This window comes from Hippopotamus amphibius, chromosome X (assembly GCF_030028045.1).
Source record: "Hippopotamus amphibius kiboko isolate mHipAmp2 chromosome X, mHipAmp2.hap2, whole genome shotgun sequence".
NCBI classification, from domain to species: Eukaryota; Metazoa; Chordata; class Mammalia; order Artiodactyla; family Hippopotamidae; genus Hippopotamus; species Hippopotamus amphibius.
In genome coordinates this window covers 101,887,267-101,899,982 of record NC_080203.1, presented here as the reverse complement: position 1 = coordinate 101,899,982, position 12,716 = coordinate 101,887,267, and the positions used below count along the sequence as shown (strand labels likewise).

The window sequence follows — 12,716 nt, the reverse complement described above, 5'->3', positions numbered from 1 at the left end:
TAATTTATGTATTTTAAATTGCTTTCAAATTTCAGCCCTTGGCTATTATTGTTAACTGATTACTTGAGGCACACCTCGCAGTGATTATAACACCCTAGAATGTTCCAGGCACCTCTGCTAAGAATTGGTTGGATTAGTGACTAACCTAAGGTCATGTGGTTAATTAATAACAGTGCTGGTATTCAGACCCTATCTTTGAACTCCTTATCTTGCATTTTCTCTCCTACACTTTAAAGTCATAAAAACTCCTAACAGAAATCCACATTCCTAAAGAAAACTGGGGACCCAAGGTAGGCCTAAAAGAACATTTGGCAAAGAAAGTAAATTTAGTAACTTATGCTGTATTATTTACACATTCAATTATTTATTCCTGAGAGGATTAGAGAAGAAACCGAAGAGTCTCTGTTTTTAAGCCAAGCCAGCCTTCGCTCTCTCTGCCCGCCCCCAGTTCCGCAGCAGAGCCGCTCCATGCTGGCCCCGCACCCCATGCCTAAGGGGCTATGCACGTGCTGGTGATGCAGGAACTCCCCTGAGCCTTGATACAGTGAAGCAGAAATGCCATGTCATGGGTCTTGCGAAGTGAGGAGGGTTATAATCAGTGGGGGGTGAGGGTCCCTTGGTTGCTTGGGCCACACAGTTGTAGAGGTGAGTTATACAGGGTGGGGGGCACTCACATCCACAGGTTGGCAGGATCCTACCACTGCCTGCCATCATGTTGTACCCAGATACCACCGTTTGCCTCAGAGGCGTAGTTCCTGTTATTGAATGGGCTTCACTTCTTTCCTTATAGGGAATTCCCTCTCAGGGGCTCTGCTGCCCTCCATGAGATCATGCTTCTACCAGAGACCTTCTAGATAAATATGATGTGCATCCATGTGTCCAAACCCCAAGATATATATATATTTTTTTACCCAGGAAACTTCTTAGCTTCTGTTAAGTTCTATTGACCTTCTTCTTTTAAAACACGATGTATATATAGTGGTGGAGACGAAAGATGTCAGCTGATTTCATTCACCATCAGCATCCCAGTCCCAACTTTGTATCGTCTAATAGAGCTTGTCACACTGGCTTTAGGAATATCTTGGGTAAAAGGCCTGAGAGAGAGAGATTGGTGCTAGGACAGAATTGCTAAACTAGCTCATTGCATGCACTTGAATCCACCAAAAAATACTGAACAAAAAAAAATCAGAATACATGCCACCTGGGTGTCATTGTTATTGTTGTTTGCTTGCTTGCTTTTTCTTTTTCTTTTTTTTAAAAATCTTTTTATGCCAGCAAAGAGACTTGAAATGTTAGAAAAATCCTGGAAGCCAGCAGACCTGGATTTCAATCCTTATTCTCCTTAACTGATCTGGCTATTTCCTTCCCCTTCCTGAGCCTTGGTCCCTCACATTTCCTGGGGGGTTAAACTAAACAGTCTCCCAGGGACTTTCCAGCACTAACAGCCGTGCTTCCATGAACTTGTGAATTCTGCCAAGTAATCGTGCTTGTGAGGTGCCAGTAGCATTACCCCCAACAAAGTTTCCTGTGAACTCTACAGGAGTAGAGTTGGCAAACTGCCAAACAGACTCACATGGAAAGCACACTGGGCTCCAGTCTCTAATGGGGGGGGGGGGGCCGCTGCAGCATCCTGGAACTTGGACCCATTGGTTGCATACCCCTTCATAAGTTTTAATGGGTAAAAACAGAAAGAAATTACTGGGCTTCTGCAACCTTAAAAAAGTCTGAAGCCAAGACAATGCAGACAATCCAGAAACAAAAGTCCCTGAAAGTGTGAGTAAAATACTGGTTGTTTTGAACCCTCTGCAGAATTAATAGGCTGAATCAAATGCCTTTGCGGCACAGGTTTTATTGAAACTGTCAACAGGGCAAGAGAGTAATGCAGTGAGTTGCTAAGGAGAAGACCTGAATGAGGCAAGTGGCCACTGACCTTGCACCTGGGTCCCAAGTGCCCAGAGGCTCCTGGCTCAGGGAAGGGTCCACAGGTGGAGGGGGAGGGGAAAGGGCTCACCTCGGTGTGGAGTGATCCAACTCTGGGTTTGTAGGGCTTCCGGAACACTTTCTGATGACAAGCCAGGGCTCAGCTCTTTCTTCAGGAAGTCCCGGGTTTTACATCAGGAAACGGTTTTCCGATCTTGCTCAAGAAAAGATCCCAATTCCCTCACTAGCACTAAAACCATCTGGGTCTTCCAGGTCCTGTATTTTAAAAGCTTATTATATTTAAAAGCCTTTTCTCCATTCTCCTCCTGGATCACTTCTCATTCATCCACCAACACCCAGCTCAATGTCACACCCCCCTGGATTTCCCCAACTTTAGGTAGGAAGAGGATTCCAAGAGATAGTCTCTTCTCCCAGAGTGCTGAAGTCTCACCATAACCTATCCCTCTGTTACAGGGCAGGTCACCTTATATCGTAATCATTTGCTTTTATTTTTGAATCAGTTAGGATGTTTTGATTGCAAGTGTCCAAAAACAAAACAAAACAAAAAAAACCTGGCTTGAACCAAAATGAGAGTTTATTGGTTTGTGCCACTGGAAAATTCACCTTCAGTTGCAGCTTAATTCAACTGCCCTACAGTTACTCCAAGATCTATTTGGGTGAGCTCTATTCTCAGTTTTCCTGTGCTCTCTGTGTGCTCTCCTGTGCTTCTATATGTTGCTCCTCAGGAGCCATCAAGCTTAAATAATCTCAGAACTCCTGCCAAGAACAGAAAGAGACTCCTTTTCCCTGAAGCTAGAGGAGAAATTTGAGACATGAGTCTTCTTGATCCTGATTGGCTTGGCTTGTATCATGTACCCATCTCTAGCCAATCACAGTGGTCTGGAGGATTGACGTCTCTAATTGGTTTAAAAGAGGTCACATGTCGCACTCATATTGTCCAGAAGTGGAGGTGAGTTTCTCCAACCTTGAAGGCTGAGAGCAGCAGCAGAGGGGTAGTTTTTACCATATATGAAGGATCTACTGAGGCTGGGTTGCAAAAATAACAAGTGTCCATCCCTGTGCTGTGAGCTCCTCCAGGCATAGTGCTGTCTGGCATACAGTAGGCACTTAATAAAATGCTGACTGGGTTCATGAATGAGGAAGAGAATGAACGCAGCCTGGCCCTACCTCCTTTTCTCTACTCCACTCTCATCCATTGCCCACCCATGGCCAGTGGAAGCCATCAGCCTTTTGGGGAATGGGGCTTAAACAGTTGATATCTTCCTATACTCTTCCCCTCCTACAGTTCTCGTCAATATAATGGTGAGGGGTCTTGATTCAATTGCTTTTTTTCAGAAGCCATAGAAAGAAATTATTTCTTGCTAATATTCTTGAAGGATTTTCCACAACATGACTAGATTATTGCTAATCTAATGAGACACCATATAATGGTGATATTAATAACATTATGCGATTTTTCCAGCAATCACATTGCTCACTGGATGAAAAATTTGAAAATTTTCTTTCTGAAAAGTTTTGGATGGCCAAAATACAGATACAGTTCAATCTGTTGCTCTGTAGCCTTCTATGCATTTATAAAACTAAGCGAATTAAAAAAAAAATACCGCTTTTGTGGTAGCAGAATTATGAGTGTTTTATCTTTCTCTACAATGAGTATTCATCCAAATGTACTATGAATAGTTTGTGTTTGTTTGTTCCATTTTCCTTAACTATTCGGGGCAGATTCCTTCCAGACTGAGGAGGCGGATTGGGTTTAGGGGTCCTGTCCCCGGGCCCAGGCCTATCCTTAACATGTGCAAGAATCAGAGCACAAGTCCAAATGGAGCCCTGCATAGCATTTGTATACTAGTTACAAGGTGTAATTAAGCTTATAAATTGTTAAGTAAAATACACCTGTCTTCCTACCTTGACAAATATAACTTCGTAATGGTCTGGATGTTCAGCTTTGAGTTTAGAATCCTTGGACTCCTCTGGGTTGTGTGCTGGAACATGGTGGCATGGGAGGGTGGGCCTCTGGCCCTTGTCCCACTGTTCTTCTCTTCCCATCCCTGGCTCCAGCCCACATTGCAAGAGGTCCCACGAGCCTCCGTGTCCAAACTCCATCACCCCACTTTGGAAACAGCCACTCCATGTCCACTTCTTGGGGCTGGGGTGCACATCAGCTCTGTGGTCCACCCTCGGGGGAAGCCCTAGGGAAGAAGCCTGCGCAGGCCCTAGATACATTTTCTTGCCCTTCTGAACGCCTCACGCCATGAGGAAGGGTATAGCCAGGGGAAGGCCAGAGTGGGCATCTCCTAAAGCACAGGGCCCTTAGCAGGGGATCTCTTACCTGGGGCCAGGAGAGAAGCTGCCCATGATTGAGGATGCAGGGTCACAGGTAAGATGCAGTGACCCCTGTTATTATGACTGCTGCTCTGGGGATGCCCCCATTCACCACACACACGCACACACATTCTCTCTCTCTCTCTCTCTCTCTCATACACCATATTCTGGGTTTTGGAAATGATCTCTGTAGTAAAAAGGAACTGATGGGGCCATCACTGAATGTGGAAGCTGCTGTCCTGACAGCATGGCTTCCTGAGCCATGTAGATCTGGGTGCTCTCTGGTTCTGGGCACCTAGGTCCTTAAGAGCCCTACTGAGGGGCCAGCTCACAATGACCAAGACGAACATTAACTGAGCCTTTAATATTGTTTTAACAGATGTTGTCACTACCCTACCTGTATTCCTTCAACACTTATTGCAGTCCTCGCCAACAACATCATTTTGCGAGCACCCAAAACTCTCCACCTGATGGAATCACTTCGCTGAAGCATGGGGAGGCCGGAAGTGCTAAGCGGTTGATGCTTCCAGGAGCAGCGCTTAGCCAATGATGGGTGGAGTTGGAGGGTGAGTACCTAGCTTCCTCATTCCTCCAGTGGGCTCATTGTGAGGCATGAATTCTATAGCCTCTCTCAGAGGTGTCCAGCAGGACCGAGTCTCAGTTGTCTACAATGGTAGCCTGACCATTAACACACTCTTTGTCAGTTTCCTTCCCTTCCCGGTCATGCTTCTTCACTCCTCTACCAGTATTTCCTGGGATATTTTCCTTAGATATTTCCCTAATGGACTGCTTGCACCCAAATCCTTCTCTTGGGGTCTGCTTCTGGGGTCCACAGCATGAGACAGTTGTCTACTTCTGGTTCCACTAATTTTGGTTGCTTATGGCATGTCAAGCACTGCTCTCTGCATTTGACTATTATCATCTCAATTCTGTAGATGAGGAAACCAAGCCTCAGTGAAATCAAATAACCTCCCTGAACTCTCACAACTAGAAAGCAGCAGAGACAGGATGTGAACATGGTCAGACTCCTGAACCCAAACGCTTGATCAGTGAGCTCTAATTGCATTACATGTGGCCAAAAGACCCAGACTTAGCTTGGGCTTAGACTCAAACAGAAGAGCAGTACAGGGTTTTAAGAATCAGGTTTGAAACCCCAATCTACCATCTTCTACTTGTCTGACCCTCCGTGCTCTTCCTTATACATTGACAATAATAATAGTAACTACCTTCCAGAATTGTTGGGGAAATTAAGTGACATGACACATTCACAACGCTTTGCACCATGCCAGGCATGTGGGACATGTCCTGCCCCTGGGTTAAGAGGCTGCCCCATTCCCTCCTCCTCTCTGTCTGTCAAGAGGACGGGTAATGGCGGAGGAGAATGCAGCCTCAAAAGCCTGTTGTTCCAAGCAAGGATCTGGCTAATTTATTTCAAAAGGTTTTGCTTCTATGAAGTTTAATAGAGTTGATGAGTATTAAAGGAATCATTTAATCTTCATTTGAATGTGAGCAGTAAATGTGTTTTAGAGATTATATCCATTCCCCAGTGACTCCGAGTACTTTCCCATTCCAAAGCTGATTTTCATCCGTCAGCGCAGAGGGTTTTCAGGTGTGTGGAGCTGTCGGCGTGAAAAGCAGGAGTTCCAAACAGAGGGTGGTGCATAGCCTCATCTCAAGCAAGGTGGCAGGGTTTCCTCCTGGATGTAGGCACACATGTCACCCCTGCCTGACCCACTTATTCCCGTCCTGAGCTGCTTCCCAACGTGTCCAAGACTGCGAGGCTTTGTAAAGCAGGCTTCAGAAGCACGGGACGTAAAGACTGGTCCTCCTCCCCTTGGCAGCCTGCTGCCTCTTCCACTTTACTGCACCTAATGGGAGGTAAGCCACATCCGCTAAAGGTGAAGCGGCTAAGATCCGTCTGGGGAGGTATTTCACCAAATGAATTTTAATAGCTTGGAATCAGGTTAAACTTGTGTAGAAGGAAGGAAAGGAAGCCTTACTTGTTATCAAATGTGTAATGCGACATTTTTACATCCTGTAAGCACTTGGGATGTGCATGTTGCTTCGAGAGTAGGAGGAATTTGTGCTCCTTGCCAGGAGCACTTCTGTCTTTGGCTAATTTTTAAGCCCAGTAGCATCTGCAGAAGGGCTTAGAGTTTAGGGTTTCTCCTCTGGGCTAGCAAAACATTCGGGGGAATCAGGACAGAACATTGATGGGCTAGTTACACAATATGCATGCATTGAGTCCAGTGGTGGCGTGTAAAGGGCAGTTGAGCAAAGGGGGAACGTGGCCAAGGGTTTCCAAGGATGTCTAGTGGGCCTCGTGCCTCCCCGCTTCCCATACTGGGCCTCTCATCCTCCCTGGCACCCTCTGAAGTGTGCCTCAGACACACGCTGAGCCTTGTTTTTTCAAACGGGAACACATAATTGGAGAGGATAAAAAACTGACCCAATCTCAATCCCAGTTGGGATCGGAACCCAAACCTTACTATGACCAAACCTGTGCACTTTCTCAGACGTCATGCCATCTGCTGACCAGGAGTGTGAAGACCTGAATTCAAGGTTCGCTTCAGCACTCATGTGGCCTTGACCAAGTCACTTACTCTGTTAGACACCCAGTTCCATCTGTAAAATGGGAAGGACAGTGCGGACTTATGTACACGATGATTGGCGTGAGGAGCACATACACGTGAAAGCACTTGAAGGCAGTGAAATGCTCTTCCAATATGATGCAGTGTCGTTTATCAAGGATGGTGGTAGCGAGGACGGCAGTAATGGTCATCATTGGCGCACCAGAGACACCCCAGGGGGGAACACTTCACATTGGGACGCACAGTAGCATGCGGCTGTTTGCGGAGAAAGCCATGGGATGTGGTTTTTGGAAGGCTGCTGCTAATCAACTAGAAAGATGAAGCCAGATGCGAGGGAATCAAAGGCAGCGTCGGGTAGGAGGAAACGCAGCCGTGTTCGAGTATTCTGGTGGTGAATTCAGACCGAGAAGTAAGAAACAGGGCCAGAGCTGAGGGGTCAGCTGGGTCAGAGGCCAGCAAGGCAGCAAAGGAGAGGGCAGGGGAGCAGCCGGATGGGATGCGGGCCCTGAGCAGCGGTGAGATCTGACTGTCTTTGTGAGCTGTCAGTTTCAGGTCATATTTTTGAACAGCAAGCGAGCAGCCTTATGCCAAAACCATCTGGGCCTGCTCTGGGACAAGCCCCCAGCTGCAAGAGTACACGGAGGTGGAGTCTTACAATATTTATGGATTTCAGATGCATGCCCTCTGGAGCTCCAGGAGGCGAAAGCACATTCCAGATGCATGAAGGCTGAGTATCCGTGTGTGAAACACCGCAGGAGGCTCTGGCTAAGACAGTCATTCCGTTCCCAGCTGAGGCTGGGTGGCTGCAGATGGAGATGAGGAGTCCAGAGCCTCAGGGCAGGCAGGCTCTGGGGTGACTCCTTGTGTTGCTTTTGGCAGAACTACCCATGGGGGACCCTGACTCAAGGGCTCTCTTTCGTGTGGCCACGTTAGTGTTCTCCTGTGGGAGCATGCGCAAAGCTGTCTGTTGGCTCTTCCTCCCCTGTTAAAAGCTGAACTCCTCAGGGTGACAGAAATAGGTTACCCTTGTTTCCGAAGGTGCTAGAACTCAATGCAGCGCTTCATCGGTGTTCATTAAACAAAAGGCGGCTTGTTCTCAGCGGCTGGGGTGGCTGCAGTGCCTTTGGCCCTAGACCTTGGTCTCAAGCCCTTTGGCAGAGAGATTTTTACAAAGGAGTGACTGTAAGAAATTATAAAAGAGCACAATCTGCTGAAGGTGAAGAGGTAAAGAACAGGAACTTTTGTCTTTGGGGGCCAGGAAAAACCACCTGGGGTTTCTCAGGTGTGAGTTTAATCTGCCCATGACTCGGATGAGGTGTCTCTTCTCCAGATACATTATCTGTCACCTTTGCTCACCAACCCTTCAACAGCTCAGAGAGCAGCAGGGACCCTGCAGAGGCTGTGACAGGAATGTTAGGAGAGCAGAAATCAGGAATTTGGTGTTTTAAGACAAATACGGCTTCTCGTAGGTAAGATGGAGATGAAAGTAGGGCACTGGGGTGGCTGGTTCACCATGAGAGATGTTCCTTCTCACCTCAGAAAAGGGGAAAACAGTCCAGGCGGTGCTTCTCAGTGAGGATGGAGGCATGGGAGCGGGCGGGGCGGGGGGGGGGGCGTCCTGACAAGTGTGAGGACAGCCTTTTCCCATAAACTTGAGATATTTGGAGCTCTCAATAGTAGGCCTGATCTAAAGTGAGGGGCGAAGGACCCAAAGCAACAAGGGAGACTTTGAAGCCTCGACCCTGAGACTGTTTTTCTGCCACCACAGAACCGACCAATGCTGACCTCAGGGGGCCATCAAGAGTCCCTGAGCTCCATGTCTGTCTGACCAACCTGGAGGGTGGGGAACAGAGACCCCAGTTCTCAGCTTCTGGAATCCAGGCCATCTTTCCGCTGCTCCCTTGCATCTGCTCTACTTGGCAGGGTGCTTTTGAGGATAACCAGCAAACTAAACAGCCGCCATGATTTCAATGTGTAATGACCATAGTAGTTGAATTTGTCCAATGGCAGTGACTTTGAGAAACTCTTGACAATGTTCCGCTGCTCAAGTCCACAGATCTGTGCTTGTTTCTCCCTCCCAGGGTCTGTTGCTCAGCTCCAGAGTATGGAATGCGGAGCAACCTCCTAGTGAATTCCTCTTTCTGCCAGAGTTGATTTCTGTTGCTTCTAATTGAAGAAACGTAAATGATATTCCCATTCGTTCATTCATTCATTCATCCAGTAATCATTTATTTGGCACCGCCATCTGCCAGGCACAGATATCATTACAGGTAAAGCATGGCTCCTGCCTTCAAGGACCTTAGAGTCTAATGGAAAAGAGATGCAAGTAAGAAGAGAGGCTGTAAGTGCGTGCAAGGGAAGCACAGGTTGTGCAAGCAGCTGAGACTTGATGGAGTCAGGGAAAGCTTCCAGAGGAGAGGAGGCTTGAGTTAAGTTCTGATGGGCGGGCAGAGGACCTAGACAGACATGGAAATGCTGCAGGAGGGGCCACAAGAGAGGTTGGCAGGCAGGCATTGGACCAGGATGTCTACTGGTGATTAGCCAAAGAGACTGAACGTTGCCCTGGAGGAGTCACTGACAAAAATTTGAACCAGAGAATGCTTTGGTCATACTTGTGTGTGAGAAAGGTCACCCCAGCCTCAACTGCAGACTGATTTAGGAGAGCCCTTGGTGGAAGAAGGGAGACCAGTCATGCAGGGGGCAAGAATGGGGGTCTGAACCCAGCTGTTTGTCATGGGAATTGGAGTGCTAAGGTTCAGACCAAGGAGAGAGTCATTTGGAAAGTAGACTATTTAGAATATACTCATCTAGAGAGGCAGAGGAGAGCAAAGAAAAAGCCAGAAGATGGAGCCACACGGTGCTTTTTCTTCTCTCTCACCTCCTATAGCTAATTGATCATGTCTTTTTTTTTTTTTCTGGTGCAACTCTTTCTGTGACTTCCCTTAGCTTTCAGGGAAAAGTTCGGATTCTTAGGTTAATGAAATAAAGCTTTTTCTAATCTGGTCCCTGATAAACTTTATGTTAGCAGGAGGCGGGGGCAGAGCTTGTTTCCTTGATTCCCCCTGTTGTGCTTTAAAAATGTATAAACCTGCAGAAAAGCTGAAAGAATCTGACGTGAACACCTCTATATGCTTCCTCTAGATGCACAAGTTAACATTTTGCTGCATCTGCTTTCTCTCTCTGTCTGTCTCTCGTTTTCAATGTATGCACATTCACACACTGAAACATTTTCTAACTGGACCATTGGTAAGTTGCAGACATCACGATATCTCCCATCTAGGTTTATCAGGGCATATCTCCCAAGAGCAAGGACATTCTCCTCCAAAACTGCAATACTCAATACATTTAACATCAATCCGATAGTATTATCTACTCTACAATCCACTTTTACATTTCCCCAGCTGTCCCCAAATATGTGCTTCCTAGCTTTTAAAAATATCTAGAACTCAAGGATCATGAATTGCATGTGGTAATCATGTCCCTTTAGTCTCCTTTAATTTCTTACAGTCTCCTCTGCCTTTTTCTGTTTTTCATGACATGACCTTTTCTAAGAGTCCAGGCCAGTTGCCTTGTTGAATGAGTTGCAGTCTGAGTGTGGCTGATTGTTCCCTTGTGATCAGATTCAGGTTATATAATTCAGGTTATATATAGCGAGAATTCTACATAGGTGATCTTATATCTTTCGTGCTGTGTCACATCAGGGACACATAATAGCTGTTTGTCCTGTTAGTAATGATGCTAAGTTTCATCTCTCCCCCCAAAAAGCCAACTTTCCCCCTTTGTAATTAATCAGTAATTTGGGGTGTGATATTATGTGTAAATATATTGTTCTGAACAATGTTTCACCCATTATCATCTATTAATGGTCCTTGCTTGAATCAGTTACTCTGCTGTTGGTTACAAAATATTGATTTCCTAAATCTATCATACCTTATACATATATTAGCTTTTCATCTATAAAGAAGAGCTTTCCTTCTCCACCTCTCCCTCCACCCCTTCACCATTTTGTTAAAGTACTGCTGTGGACGCCTGGATGCCTTTAAATGTCTATATGTATATAGGTATGTATAGATGTGCATATAGGTATATATACACCTATGTATATGAAACTCTCATCATTCTTTCTGATGTTCTACTTGTCCCAAATCTGGCCAATGGCAGCTTCTTTAAACCAATTATTGTGTCCTTTTGGCATATCCCCAATTGCCTTTGAGCATGTCTTTATTATTATTTTAATAATATATTTTGATAATATAAATAAAATTATAAATATATATAAATATAAATATATAATTTTATTTATGTTAATACAATAATATTATTTTCCAGCATCATCTGGTACTTTCCTGAGGGGCAGAGTTTTGGGGGGCAAAGATGATGAATTGTTTTTGTACATGCCGTATTTGAATTTGGCACACCTCTATGATATCTAGAACGTGGTAGGCAATTGTGCATGCACGTACACACACACACACACACACACGTTGCTATATATATCTTCAGTTTTGTCTCCAGTGTGTTTGAATGGTGGTCTTTTCTCTTGACAGTCTAGTAGCCCCTTGCAGCTGTGCTGCGACTCTGGAAGGGGAACATGTATCGGTGGTGGATTGCTGCTGTCTATGCCATAGGAGTAATGGGTTTGCCCATCAGTACTCTCTAAGAATGATGTGAGCAAGATAATCCATTGGGAGGGAGGAGAAATGATTAAAGCCTTATATTTAGATTTTTTCAAAATCCAATTTTCACATTTTGTTACATACAAGTTTTATAATACACAGAGTAAATAAGTACAATAATGCATGCACGTCACCCTATAAATAAAAAATCATACATACAGAGGGGTCTATGCACAATTCTTAAAATTGTAGTTGAAGGTATGGATTGAAGGAAGTCATCTAGACATGTTCATAGAAGAAGAGCAGAGGGTCTAGAATGGAAGCACAGGAAAATCTCAAGATTTAGGACATGAGAAAAGGACTGGAGTAGACACCTAGAAAGGAGACGAGCCAACCAAGAAGTGGGAGAAAAACCTGGGAGAGTGATGTCATCAAAATATACACAATGGTGGAAGTGCCAGCAGTCTCAAATACTGGAGAGAAGCCCAGGAAGAGAGGCCAGAAGTGTGTCCACTTGATTTGGCAATATGGAGGCCATCATACTGCCGACTGATTGCTGTGTAGAAAGTAAGGGCAACTTAAGAACTGTGTCTGTGAAGGACAGGAGAGCCATCAGACAGACAGAGTATATGGAACCAGCTAGTGTGATAGTCATGTTAGCTGCTGTAACAAATAGCCCCCAGCTGTGAAGTGGTAATGATGATAGAAAACGGTGTGGACATTTGAGAGACCTGTGAACGTCTAAAGGCTTTGAGAGAAAGGGGCTGCAGAAATCTGACTCGACATGGCTAAAGGTAGAGAGCAGCACAAATATACCTTGGGGCATGTGTTTTGACAGCACAGTTCTAGGCACAGAATCATGTCCTCAATCAGTATTTGCTGAATAACAGTGACCTTGGACTCTGCTTTACCATGGCTGGGCCCAATCTGAGCTGTTCCAATGTTATGTCTTACATGGCCTACACTGGCCTGGGGAAAATCTGGAATGGACTCTGTTCGGTCTTTAGCACAGCCTGTCTTCCATCTTGGGTCTTCTCCTGTCCTAATGAAGTGTCATGCCCATTCCAGGGCACACAGTCCTGTTCTTTGTCCCACAGTCCTGAGCAGAACCTTTTATGCTGGACCTCTTCTTAGATTTCTTGCATCAGCATTGGCTGCTCTTGGGCACCTTGATCTCTGCCAGGTGATAATAGGAAAAGGATCTGTGCTAACATGTGTTTGCTAATATGCTCGTGGGAAGTGAGTT

The 12,716-nt window shown here is 45.6% G+C and overlaps 1 long non-coding RNA gene across 1 annotated transcript in view; it reads left to right on the top strand.

The window, feature by feature from the left end:
• The window catches only part of LOC130842093 (uncharacterized), a 30,126-nt gene extending 25,344 nt beyond the window's left edge, over nt 1-4,782 (top strand). The window contains exon 3 of the long non-coding RNA XR_009050348.1: nt 4,643-4,782. This is a non-coding gene — a long non-coding RNA (uncharacterized LOC130842093). The remainder of the gene's footprint in view (nt 1-4,642) is intronic.
• Nucleotides 4,783-12,716: the final 7,934 nt, after the last annotated feature.